The sequence below is a fragment of the Dermacentor variabilis genome, chromosome 11 (genome assembly GCF_050947875.1).
Source record: "Dermacentor variabilis isolate Ectoservices chromosome 11, ASM5094787v1, whole genome shotgun sequence".
NCBI lineage: Eukaryota > Metazoa > Arthropoda > Arachnida > Ixodida > Ixodidae > Dermacentor > Dermacentor variabilis.
In genome coordinates this window covers 109,612,428-109,625,693 of record NC_134578.1, presented here as the reverse complement: position 1 = coordinate 109,625,693, position 13,266 = coordinate 109,612,428, and the positions used below count along the sequence as shown (strand labels likewise).

Genomic DNA, 13,266 nt, shown 5'->3' with positions numbered 1-13,266 from the left:
GCGATGGTGAAGGCAGCATAGGTGTGGTATAAGGTAAAGAGTTCGCCGGTTTGTCTCCACTTGGTTGAGTTCGCTTGAGCGCTGCTGCGTAGTTGAGGTGGCAGCCGTTTCCTCCCGTTGTTGGTTGTACGCAGTTCTTTGAAACAATCTCGTTCACTGCTTCCTTTATGGTACGTGGCTGCGGTGAAATGTTTTCACTTTCACGTAGCTGCTGCGTCAATTTGACGTCATGGCACGGGACAGTTCTAGTGCGGCTTCTCGATCGGTGTGCGCCGTGCCTTCTACGACGAGAGCGGGGCCTTGAGCGGAGTTTCTTAGCAATTTTCGCGTCGGACTTCAGTTTAGCTGGACACTTCGGGTCAGTCGCCGTGTGACCTGCTTCTTCACAGTTGCGGCATCTGGGCGTCGTCTGTTTGCATTCATTGCCAGTAGTACTACCTTCGTGTGCCTTGCCGCATGTAGGACATACCGCTTCGTGCGGGCAGACATCCTTCTTGTGACCAAAGCGATGACAACGATTACACACGATGCTTTTAGGTTCGTAAATTCAAACTCGGGTGATGCGGCCGTAATACACGACTCTGTTAGGAGGGTGGCGTGCCTCAAAAGTCAGCAGACATGCCCCACGCTTTCCCATTGGGCGCGCGTCAAGGATACGTCGGTGCTCAAAGGTCAAGGCTGCCCGGAGTTCAGCCTTTGTTTCATTGCAGTCAACGTTGTATATAACACCTCGACACATGTCTCGTCCGGGTGCCTGATACACTTGTACTGGTATCTGTCGGTGGTTCACGTCTAGGTGTGAAAGTTTGAGAAGCCCGTCTGCTTGCCTCTTGTCGTGAACGAGCAATCTTATGGTGTTAGGTGCTGGTTGCAACGTGTACGTCAAAGGCTTGGTGTTGACGGCAGCGGGTGTGGCCATCACGAAGTTGCGGTGGAGGTCCTTGCCTGGTACAGTCGTGAGCGCCACGTTTACCCGTGGTTTCACGACTAGCACAAAAGTTTCTGGCGGTGTTTCCTTCTCGGGCCGCGTTTGGTTGTGCTTACGGCGTTGCACTTTCCACACTCCTTCGTCACCGTAATCTTCAAACGCGTCCTGGGAGAGGGCTCCGGCGTCTCGAATTGTCTCTAGCTTCTCAGTTGAGTTTGCGTAAGAAAACAGTTCTTGAGACGCGTGCAATGCAGTCTCTGCTAGACGTGGCGTTGTCGCATCAGACTGTAGGCTTGAGGATGTCGGTCGTGCTTGTGTTTGCATGTCGTCTTCGTCACTGGAAGGGGCGGACGCGTCTTCGTAGGTCGATGACGTGAAATAGTCGTGCCGCGTTCGTTTCGATACCGCACTGGCCGTCGTTGACAGACTTGCAGAGCGGTCTCTATCACGACGGTGGCGGCTGCGGCTGCGTTCGTTCGGTTCCCTATTGTTCTTTCGTCTTTGGCGTTCGCGTCTATGTTGTTGGTCAGCGGTAGCATGCCCACGGCGTTCTTCATGCATCCCAGCAGAGCGTTCTGTGGTAGACGCTTCCGAAACGCCTTCGGGACGTGGCGTAGCCGCTTCCTGGCCCCAGTCTTGGGCAGGCGTCATGAAAGCTGATTGTCCCTGGCGTTGTTCATGGTCGTCAGGTGGAGGTAGCTGCGATGACCCGGGCTCGGTCATCAACGCAGTCGTGGCCATGCATTAGGCTTAGCAAGGCCGCCCGCTGGCGTGTAAAACGGCCAGAAAGCAACGCACCTTTCCGAGGCTTGTCTCGACGTGTGGCCGAAGCGACACCGTTGAAGAGGATGTGCGACAGAAGATGGTGAGACGCGAACAGCACGCGTAACTGTCGAAAAGAAACGGAGCGGCAGGAAAAGACGTGCGCTCGCATCCGAACCGGAAGTTGATCTCCGGGCGTTGCATAAAGCTGTAGGATGAAGGCGTTGCGCGCTAGCAGTGCAGAGTGTCATGCCAGATGGAGAGGTCGTGAGTTTTTGAGCTCTCGACAAAGATTTTCACGTATGATGGAAACGGCGGCCCCAGTATCGATAAGTTCTTAAGAAGATGCTCCCTCGACATGGACGTACGTCAATGACGTTCTGTGGTGAAAATTGAGGCCTTAGAAAGTTTCATGAGCTTGCAATTCTTGCCTCCGGAACTGCGTCAGTCAGTTTCTCTCGGCAGTGGGTGGCCGACGACGCATAGGTGACAGCGACCGTCGACATGCAGAAGGAGAACGGCGACTGTCTGAACGGTGGTCGCGATTGAAGGGTCTCAGCGGCGAGTCAGCGGCATCATGGCAGCGTATCTCGGCGGCATGTTGTGGCGCGTAAGGAAAGTGGTCGAAGGCGTCATTGTGCGAGGACAGCTTACGACGGCAAAAGCGCGCAACGTGACCAGCAATTACACAGGCGAAGCAAAAGGGCCTGTTGTTTGGCATGCGCCACGTGTTGGCTCGACCAAGAAGCTGGGGTCCTCGATACCTTTCAGAGTATGGTTGATCTTCTATTCGCCCACCATTATTGCTTTAACACGGCTGCAGCATTCCAAGCCATCCTCAATATAACCGGTGGAAATCTCGCCCGGTTACTGCCCTTGGTGGCGTAGACGCTGTTCGGTGCGTAGCTTGCGGACAGCGGGGCGGCGAAACACTTCGGCGAAATGTGTCTTGAATGCGGATTAACTCGAAATGTGAGTTTCCTGATTCTTAAACCATACATTTGCGACGTCAGCAAGGTAAAATATGGCGTTATTAAGTTGACACTGGTCGTCCCACTTATTCTGAACGCTTACACGTGCATGGGAGGACAGCCGGTCTTCGATGTCATGTTCTCCGGTCCAGCAAAATGTGGCCGGGTCGCGGTCATTAAGAACGCCGGCGCAACTGAGAGGGGCCGCCATGGGTACTGTCGGTGTGCAACGCACGATTGCAGAACTCCAGGGCAAATTGAGGGACTCAACCAATTTCCGAAAAACGTAATGATGTTTACTTGAAGATGAGAAGCAGCAGATAAACAGCAGCCTAGCAACAGTGAACAGCCCGAGCCCTCTTGCAAATACACTCTAAAAACTAGGAAGGGTATCGCAGGAGTGAAGCTGCCGGTTCACTCTTCAAAGCGTCGTTTTACTCTCGCAAAATGTCGAGGAGAGTGAAATGCATTGTTCACTCTGTCAGCAAGGAGAGAGTGAAATGTGCTTTTCACTCTCCCCTTCAGAGAGAGAGAGTGAAAAGACTCTTGCGACAATAGAAAAGAGAGACTCTTGCGGCAATAGAAAACAAAACGTAGCGTAATCTTCTGCTTCCACTGTAGGTGGCTGGCCCCGAACATGGCAATGTATCATTCATGCACGCTGAGCAAAGAACACATCGTTTTGCTTCTAAGAGAACAGGCCGCCGCAGTTCAAAGGAACGCGTAGCGAGCGCTCTACTTTTTCACTCGGAGTGGCTCCACCGCGCGCGCGCGCGCTCAAGATCGCGGAACAACACAGCACCGGAGAAAGGTGAACCGTCCAGCGAGCAAAGGCCAGCCGAGGGAGATAGTGTTTCAGCCATCTCGCGTCGCCACGAAAACACGACAGTCGTTCGTCATGCCTTGGATATAACAACAAATCCTCCACGGTAAGTGAATTCTAACTTAGGTGCACATTCTCAGTATATGTCATGCTATCGCCAGGAAGTCGTCGCTGCGCTTAGCCGACGCGATTGACAAAGGACTAGGCGTACGCGCTGTCTCTGGATGTCAATCGAAAAAGCCAGTCGTCGCGATAACTGCATGTGATTTTATCACTTTGCCGTTGTCCGTAAGAGCTTTAAAAATCGCAAACGCTGCCAGAACTATGGTATGTTCAATAAGACGCCAGGCGAGAGGACGCTTAAAATGGTTAGTCACCAGCCCGTGATTCCGAGCCTATGCGGAGCGTGATTAGCGTGCGTTTTGTGTGTTTGAATTTATTCAGTTTGGCAGTCTACTGTGTACGGAACGCTGTTGAACTAAGGGATCACATAACAGAAGGCGTCATTTTGCTGGCAGCATGCTTTCTTTTTAATAAATAAACCGCGCGCTTGACGGGTGTCTCGGGCAGGGGGAATCTGCGACCACTGAAGTTACGTGCAGCCCCAGTGCTAGTTAGAAATTTGCCGCAGGCATTCAGCTGCATGCTGCAAGAGGTCAGTTGGGCGCGTTATCTTGAACTTACTGAAAACGCATGAGGAATCCATGTTTCCCATATAAGCGATCTTGCGCGCGGCAGCTACAAGCGACGCGACGGAGATGGCTGTCGCGTTCGCTCGTCGCCTACAAGTCGTACTCGTGCGAGCGACGATTTTGAGCGACGCCTCCCCGGTGTTGCCGGCATGAGGGCTGCAGTCACGCGTGACGCGTGCTTTAGTAATTTACGTTGATGGATTTTACTATAAAAAGTAGCATAAAATATTTCCGGAGGTCTTGCAGTACGTCCTTATCCTTGCACGTATAAAAATTGAATCATTTGCTCGTTCCGCGCGACAATCAGTAGTATTTGAGCGATGTATGTACATCCAGTTCCGGCTTCGCGCTATTGGCTAGTCGCTCATAGCACTTCTGGGCGACGAGCGACGATTTGTAGATTTCCAGAACCGAGCAATCTGTTCAAGCGACGGCCCGTTTTGTCGCTCGAAGCCGTCGCTCGTCGCCGTCGCGCACTAAATCGCTCTCACAGTGTTTATCCCTAAGACTGAACTGTTTTTGCTCATGTTGAAATGGTGTGATTATAGGTCTGGTTTTGTCTCCGGTTGCGGTTTTCGTGCACGGTGCGAAACTGAAAGGATGCTTATGTCTACGAACTCGGTGAATTGTCGAGCAGCTAGTTACGCATCGGCATCGAATATAACGGCTGCTGTGTGGAATTACAATTGCAGGGGCGCTTTGCATACGCTTATTGTTTTGGACATGCCTGTGCATTTGCTAATATGAGTTGGCGTGTCAGAGTTATGTCATATGAACAGCTAAATCAGCCTTCCTCTGGGGGTTACAAGCGTAATGTGTGCATTTTGCTATAGCATGGCAGATCAAGATGTGTTTATCGCTTGAATATTTTTAGTAGAGAAATAAAATATCAAAATAAAATTTTGCTTTAATTCCGTGTTACCAGTCTGTCGTACACAGAACAATAGGTTGGTGTAATAAACTAATAACTGCGGTTTAACTGCAACTTTTACATGCCTACAAGAATCGAAAATGCTAGATTTCAAACTGCAGCAGTAGTCGGGTCTGTCAAAAATGAACTCCACTGCGCACCTCATGCATGAAAATAAGTTCATGCCTTTTAGTAAGCTTAGATGCATGCCGCAGTGAACTTGTTAGTGTTGAAAATGTGGGTAAGCTTGCCATAACAAGCCTTGTTGCCCTTTTTTATAGGCACACCCATATATCCGTTGAGCTGAAGGACAATATTTCCATCCCTACTGAGCATCATGTTTGCAGCTATAATCCTGAAATTATGGCTTCAGCAGTGGCACAACCAGGGATGGTGCGGGGGGGGGGGGCACACTGGGCACGTGCTTAGGATGTGTCACAAGTGGTGTTTGCGATACACCAAACTCATGACAGACCTATGACGTCTGAAAATGACCAATATTCTATTCATTAGCAGGAGTATTCTAACATTCATGAAAAACAAGGATGAACTGTGGTTTATTTGTTTTCTTGCTTAAATCTAAAAATTGAAGTTAGTTTAGCAGTTGACTGTTGCAGTCATTTGGATGTTTTGCATGCATTTCACTAGGAAGACTAAGAGCTAAGACTTTTTTATTGCCATGGCGTTGACTGTCTTGATGTTGTTTTGCACCATGCCCTTGTGTTGACTTTTGCATACGATATTTTTCAGGCACCCGCTTTATATAACGCAAGAAGGCAGCTGCAAGGACACGAGGATGTGAAAGAGCCAGTGCAGCGCGACTTCACGTAGTGCAGAGGAGCCAATGCCAAAAAATCAAAATACATTGGCATGTTATTTGGACAAGAAAACTAGTATGTGGGTATATTGGGTGTACCATTTGACCAAATATCAACAAAATCAAGATACAGTATGTTACACGAAGATGAAAATTCTCACGTGCTCCAGGCAGTCATCTTAACATGGTATATTTATGTAATGTCTCTGATTGGAAAGTCAAATCAAGTATGCTCTCTGGAGACAAACACATAGCAGCAAGTGTCATTGAAAAGTTAAAAATGTGTTTTAAGAAAGCTGATTAGTTCTGAGAAGTGACTGCTTTTTGTCTTGCCTCTCAACAGATATATCCATGTGATAAAAAAATAGTGGTACAATGAAATTGCATATTTGCTTAGCGACATGATACATACTTGCAATGAGCACGGTGCCTGTGTTTACTATAAAAAGCAACAGCCCATGCTTTGTTAGGTTAGGCCCACTACAACATGCAGGCATGGGTGATTGGCGCTTTTTTATTTCTGTGTCGTGAGGTTTATTGACGTGCGTATAGGTGCAATGGCACGCAGTATGGCTATTACAAAAAAAAGGGGGGGGGGCAGATATATGTAGCTCACTGTACACGACACAGGGCAAAGGAAATCCGTGTTCAGCAACTATGTTAAATCCCATGCACGTAAATTTTACAACGCTACTCGTTCGAAGCGCGCACAGGTGCATATTGAAGAAAAGTTTCCAGGGTAGATAATTTAGTTCGTAATTTACACTAATTTTGCTCTAACCACGAGACATAATAATTTGAATATACTGCACGGAAAAACCTAGAGCGAATTAAATTGTGTGTCAGCTTCGTGTGTATACATATAGTCTTTCTTATGCATTAGGTTTTTTGCGTAATGCATTAACAGTTGAGAGCCTATCTTATGATGTGTACTCTGTTTACATCAAAGTTGTTTATTAGTTTACTCGTTTGTTTTGCGACTGATGAAATGCCGGCATATATATATTTTCAACATTTGACATAACCCTGTATGTTTTGCAGGGACAACCCAGGACGTGCATTTCTCAGCACCCAGTCAACTGCCAAAAGTGACTCGAACACAGGCCACCAGTAAGTGGACATCAGTTGCAATTTCACATTATGCAGTTGGCGGCTGCCTTGTACGGAGGCTTTTTTTTAATGAGATGGTGATGTCGTTCTGATGTACATTTTGACCACAAAGGTGCGATCATGTCTCACAGAGGAATATATGGTTGCTATTCTCTGCGAGGGACGTGTTCTCGTGTTCGTCAAGCATTTGTGTTTGGCAGTATTGTCGCCCAATGAGTCGGATATAAGCACTAACTCGCCACTGCCGGCAAGTAGTTGCGAGAAACGCATTATGACACTGTGAAGTTATTTCATTAATTCGAAGGAAAGTTTTGCAGCAGGAAAAAAGGTTGCTATTCCAGGTAAACATGTCTTTTTCTCACAAGTTATTTAGCCGAACTGTGGATGCATGAAATTCGTGACTTATGAATAGATTTTAATTTATTCTTTAGTAATGCTTCTAAAAGAGACTAGAAATAGCATGTGACTACCTCTGCAATCAGCAGACCGTACATTTACAGTCATAAGTGGCAGTTCCATGCAGTCTCGTACTTTATATTACCTTTCCTTTCAACAACATTGGAACTGGTGGCTGCGTTTTCAGAAGGAGAAGTGCACTTGACACTGTATATGTCTGTGTGAATTCTGTTTTCTTTGTATATGTCGGCTCACTGACAAACAGTGCAAAAATCTGTTGTACAATGAGCCTGACGACGCCTTCTGCTGCTAGAAATGCGGCACTTCGTATTTTATAGTACTGCATGACATTTAAGTCAAAGCTACCACATAAAATGATCAAGAAAACTAACCGCTGTTATAGCTGTTTTCCTCAAAGAACGCTTGTCCTTTATGGGCTGTGTTAATCTGAGCTCTCCACCGATGTTTCCGTAGTATTATCCCTTAGTGAGTGAGAGATTGGGGGCAATTAATCGTGTTAGTGTTTAAGTGGTGTCCTAATTATGTGCATTTGTTCCAACAAAGTTGTCTAGATTACTTTATTGTGTAGTGTAAAGCTTATGAAACCATCAGCAACTACTGAGTTGCTAACACGCATATGGATTTGTCACTATACAGGTGAAACTCGGCTGTACCACTGCAGTGCTGCGGAAATTGCCTTCACCAGCGGCTTTGCAACAGCTGTTTCGCAGCATGTCGGTATGTGTTAATTTATAATTATGTTGGGATGGGCTAGTATTATGGACCACTGCTACTCTGTATTGTGACAGATCCATATGATAAGGGATGTAATGGGCACAGCGAAAACCTTTGAATTTTTTACTATGGTACACAAACAGGCTCTCCTTTTCGTCACTGGAGCAGGAGAGAAGGGCATGCAGGCACTCCTGAATGTACATATATTTCAAAACATGAGACACACACACACACACACACACACACACACACACACACACACAATTAAACTAAAGGCAGGGACATTCCATCTTTCATCTTGAATTAAATTGTGCAGCGCAAAAATACAACACAGACCACAGAGAAGCACACATGTTAACAGGTTCGATACACACGTTAGTTCAACAGATTTGATACTTCAAGTGCGCTATTTTACACAAGGGGGAAGGGAAAGGGGAGAAAATCTGAAAAAAATGTGGAGTGGAAAAAAAGGAATCGTGCCAAAAAGCATGAGAAGCATCGCGCAGCCAGGATCACCAGCAGGACAACCTTACGTATAGTTTGTTTCAATCAACTCGGATCACATGCAGCCATTACTGCAATCAAGTTGTTTCCTTATGTCATATGAGGGAATGATGTGGGCCCAAAAAACTGTTTAGAGCTGAAGGATTATGTTCCATTCTAGCCTCATTGCCTGCTTTTTTATCATATTGTTATCAGCTGCTTATGTTAGGGACAAAAAGTAAGAGTACGAACTGTTTCCCGATTCGCCATTCCACACAACATGTCTTTGTGACTATATGTACATGCAGATGATCCATAGTTGAAAAATATTCAGTACAGAAGAATCTCATTACAAGATGCACTTGGTTGTAAGAGACATCTGAAAATGGTTTGGTTGGTTTTCCGATGTTTGCCACGTTAACAATACTGTATACAAGAGACACCTTTGTTACTAAGGATGACTTTTTAAGTATTCACTACTTCGAAGGGACACAACCCAGACACATTCACTTTGTGCACCTTGTGTGCTCCGAAGGGCGTAAAGATCACGCAATCCTTACACAAGTCAATCGCGCATTTCTCTTTTAGCATGAACCAGAAAAGGAGGGCAACGAGGACAGTGCAGGGCAGAAAGTGTCGGCAGTTGAAGCTGACGAGCGTCTAAGAGCACCTCAAAGGTACTGCGAGCAACAAGGCTTGCAAAGTGAAGTGTTCAAATTCCAGAAGTTGGGAAGGAAGCTAACACAATCTACAGTCACTAAAAAGCTGTGAATGTCTTCTTTAAAGGGCCTCTAAACCACCGAGGTTGAAATTTAGTTGCGGTGTTGCAGTTCTACACAATAAGGCAATGAACAGGTAGCCACGAGAATTTTTCGAAACGGTGCAGTAATAGTGGAGCTACGTGTGTTTGATTATCGAAAAGTAGTCCCCACTCATTTTACTCTTTCATCTGGTACACGCCATATGGACAGTGTCGTCTTTTCCTTGCCTAGTACACCTCCAAATGTTACGGGACAGGCCAACACCAACGAGCTCTGTTGCTGCCGCGCTGGTCCGTCGTCCTGCGAGGAGTGGCGCTAATACAACGGAACTGTATGGTGACTCGTGTTGAAGAGCCTCATAGGGAGACCCTTCTGTTGGCGTTTCTGTTCTTTGCCCCCATTGGCTGCCCACAATGGCATCGCGCGCAACGCGACGAGGAAGAAGGAGTGTGTGTATTTGCTTGCAGGCCTTGCCGGCAGTCGTACACTTTCGTTCGACCAATCGACAGCACCGGAAACTGGTGACATCATCAGAGACAGCCTGCTGACGTCAGGACAAACTGGGGGGTGCAGGATAAGTCCAGAGAGGCGCACGGGGCCATTTCCTTCATATTGTGGTGCTCCGGCAGCGCTACGCACTCTGGCATTTGGCTTCGTCGATCGTGACGGCATTCTGATTTCGATACGCGTGTTTACTTGAAATGTTCAAAAAATGTCGAGAAGTGGTTTAGGGGCCCTTTAAGCCAACCTGAGCATTTATTCCTTCAGATATATCAAAACATACTTTAGTGATGATGCATAATAAAGTGATCTAGTCTGGCTCCTCAGTGTCTTAAAATTTTTGGTTTCGAGAGACATGTTTCCCGTGCCTCTTGAATATCTTCTGATGAGGCTTTACTGTAATATACACAAACAATTGTGTGACTCCTCCTGCAGGTATTATTCATTAAGCCCGGTCACTTATGTGCAAAGCTTGTGGTTAAGTCTTGATGTCCGTACATTTTAGAGCTATGTTTATTAATTCATGCTGTTCTTATTGGTTCTTCGATGCAGGAGACAATGCCTTTGAAATTATTGGCCTTGATCATGAGAGCCCTCAAGGGGCAAACAACATCTCTGTTGCAGAAGTGAGCCCGATACCACTTGGAAGTTACCGTGACAGATGACACGGCAGCAATAGATACAGAGACTGCCATGTCTACTGCAGCTGCAACAGTGTACGAGGCAAGCAGTAGCGCGTCAGCATCAGCAGCAGTGTCAGAAGGAACCACACCAGGCCTGGTAGAGCAACATGTGTGCTATCACTGACTTTTTTTGTAGTGGATACAACTCATTTGCTCAACATACAAAAGCTTTTCACCACGACTGTGAGCCAGTGTTATTGTGCAGCAAGTGCAAGACTAAGTTAGGTGTTATAACACAGTACAAGCATCACTTTAATATATGCAAATGCCAACATATTACAGTTGTTGCCTCCCCAGCCAGCCCACATAGTGACAATGTGGAACACATGGTGGGACACACCTCTCTCCCATTACAAGATAGTAGAGACTGTCAGTGTTGTTGCTGGATTGACTGGTCTTTGTAGGCAACTAGAAGGACAACACAGGTGTCATAAGATTGTTGTTGATGTTGTTGTTGAAAAGGTAAAAAAGAAGTTTGATGCAGCTGAAGTGCCAACTGATATTGAGCAAATCAAAAGCAACCACCTGAGAAAGCAACACTATCGAAATTTGGGTATCTATGTGCCGCCAACTCTGGTAAGAATGGCATAGGACGGAAGTGTGATGAAAATCACACAGACACTGCTGTTGCATCACTGGCCACAGTGAGCAGCGACTTGTAGGGCAAGAGAGTCAACTGAAACTAACATTATGATATAGTGTCATGCTCCCATGTGACCACTTTTCCAAGTTATTTTGCAAGATACAGCTCAACCTCCAGAAACGAGACTGCAACTTGTCTGTAAAAAAGCTTTCGCAAAAAATTATTCATAACACTATTAACATAGCAGTATCTTTTTTTTGTGTCGGTTCGAGGTTCCCAGCTGTCCATTAATGCAAAATTTGAGGAAAAAAAGAACATGTGTCGTACTTACACCTTTTTAACAAGTACGAGGGGGACAGAACTTTTCTAGTCATGCATCTTCATCATACTATCAAGTTTTTAAATGCCTTTTATAATTATTATTACCAGTTACATCTGAGTGCATTGTATGCATGTAGCAGGTGTAAAATCAGGTCAGTTGGATCAGATGCCTTATCTGCAAGCGAGCCCTATATTCAAGAAATTTTAATTAAAATAGTTACGTTAGAGACGCAGTCTTTCAGCACTTTATTGCCTGTGGTTTAAGCATTGCTCAATACTTTTGTGGGTGGCAATTTCAACCGGCACAGCATTGCGCTTTGCCACAGTCACATTTGTCTTCAAAGCGGTGTTTACCATTTGTGTTGATCTGTTTGTGTATGCATAGAGCAAGTTTTTAATTTATATTTTTCTGCATTCTTGCGCTTGCACTAAGCTTGTATAAGGCACTTACAAAATGTGCGTCACTATAACGAACTGTTCTGTTGAGCTTACACTTGCAAATAATCGTGTTCAGATGGCCGCACTTCTATGCGGGTGCACCGCTAGCTTTGTGTATGTTCTCATGTTTGTATAAAGCTTATATAAGCTAGTTAGAAAATGTATGTCACTAAGCATTGTGATATTCTTTAAAGAACTGCTTGGTTGGTTTTACACTCGTGAATTAGTATTGAGGCGGTGGTATTCCCATGTATGCCCACTGCTAGCTTTCTGTGTCCTCACGTGTTTGTATTAAGTTTCTACAAGGGAGTTACAGCATGTACGTCACTAAGCGCTGTGATATTTTTTAAAAAACTGCTTTGTTGGTTTTACACCTGTGAGTAATAGTACTCGGGTGGCACTAGTCATGTGTAGGTACACAGGGACCATTTGTATACATTATGCTCATGTAAAGCAGTTACAAAGTGTATGTCACTAATTACTGTGATATTTGTTGAATTGCTGTGATGGTTTTACACATGTGAATAATAGTGGTCAGGACACAGTACTTGCGGTGTATAGTTGAATTTATACACTGCCAGGACATGGGCTGTATACGTACCAAAAGAAATGTATGTCATTATATTGTTGTGATTATTACTGTTTGGATTTTATTAAACTGTAATAAAATTGTTTGTTGTATCTATTGAGGTATGGCAATTTGTCATGCAACCAAACTGAGGACCTGAACTTGTGCATACAAATAAACAGCTAATTTAAGGGTATACTGCTCATATTCTGCTAAACCAGTTTAACAAATCTTGTACTACAATGCTGGAAAAATGACAGAGCTGACTCGGATGTACAGAAAAAGTTCTGCACTGGCTGAAGGACTGCCCCACACTGGAGTTCGTAATGTTGCGTTTATTGGAGTAGAACAGAAAGTGCACTTCTATTAAAAATGCAACAGTCGGTGCAGAAAAATAAGGCAGACGAGCGGATGTGGCACATTTTTTTCAGGGCCCTCCATGCCTACTACTGCATTTCTAGTCTTCCTGTGCTCTGCGTATAAGCCCCTGTTCAGCCAAAGTTTTTACTCCATGACAGTTGTTCTACTGGGTTCGTAGCAATATTGAAGAAAAAAATTCAATGGTTTTCAAGGACTTTCGAGGCCCCGACACAGTAACTTCAAGGACCTCGTGCAATGTGTGTAGTAGTTTGGACAGGCAATAACTTGTTCAAGAACACCGTTAACTTTAATGCAAACAAAAGAAAACAAAAATCGCATTTCAGTGATTTCAAACATTTGAAAGACTGCTAATTTGCCTTTCACCGCCCACCACTAAACGCACACAAGGAAGCATTTCAAGAAA

At 45.4% G+C, this 13,266-nt stretch overlaps 1 long non-coding RNA gene across 1 annotated transcript; it reads left to right on the top strand.

The window, feature by feature from the left end:
• The first annotated feature begins 5,549 nt into the window (after positions 1-5,549).
• LOC142563075 (uncharacterized) lies at positions 5,550-8,265 on the top strand. The gene is made up of 3 exons (XR_012824296.1): positions 5,550-5,979; positions 6,945-7,013; positions 8,067-8,265. It is a non-coding gene; the product is annotated as an uncharacterized LOC142563075 (long non-coding RNA).
• Positions 8,266-13,266: the final 5,001 nt, after the last annotated feature.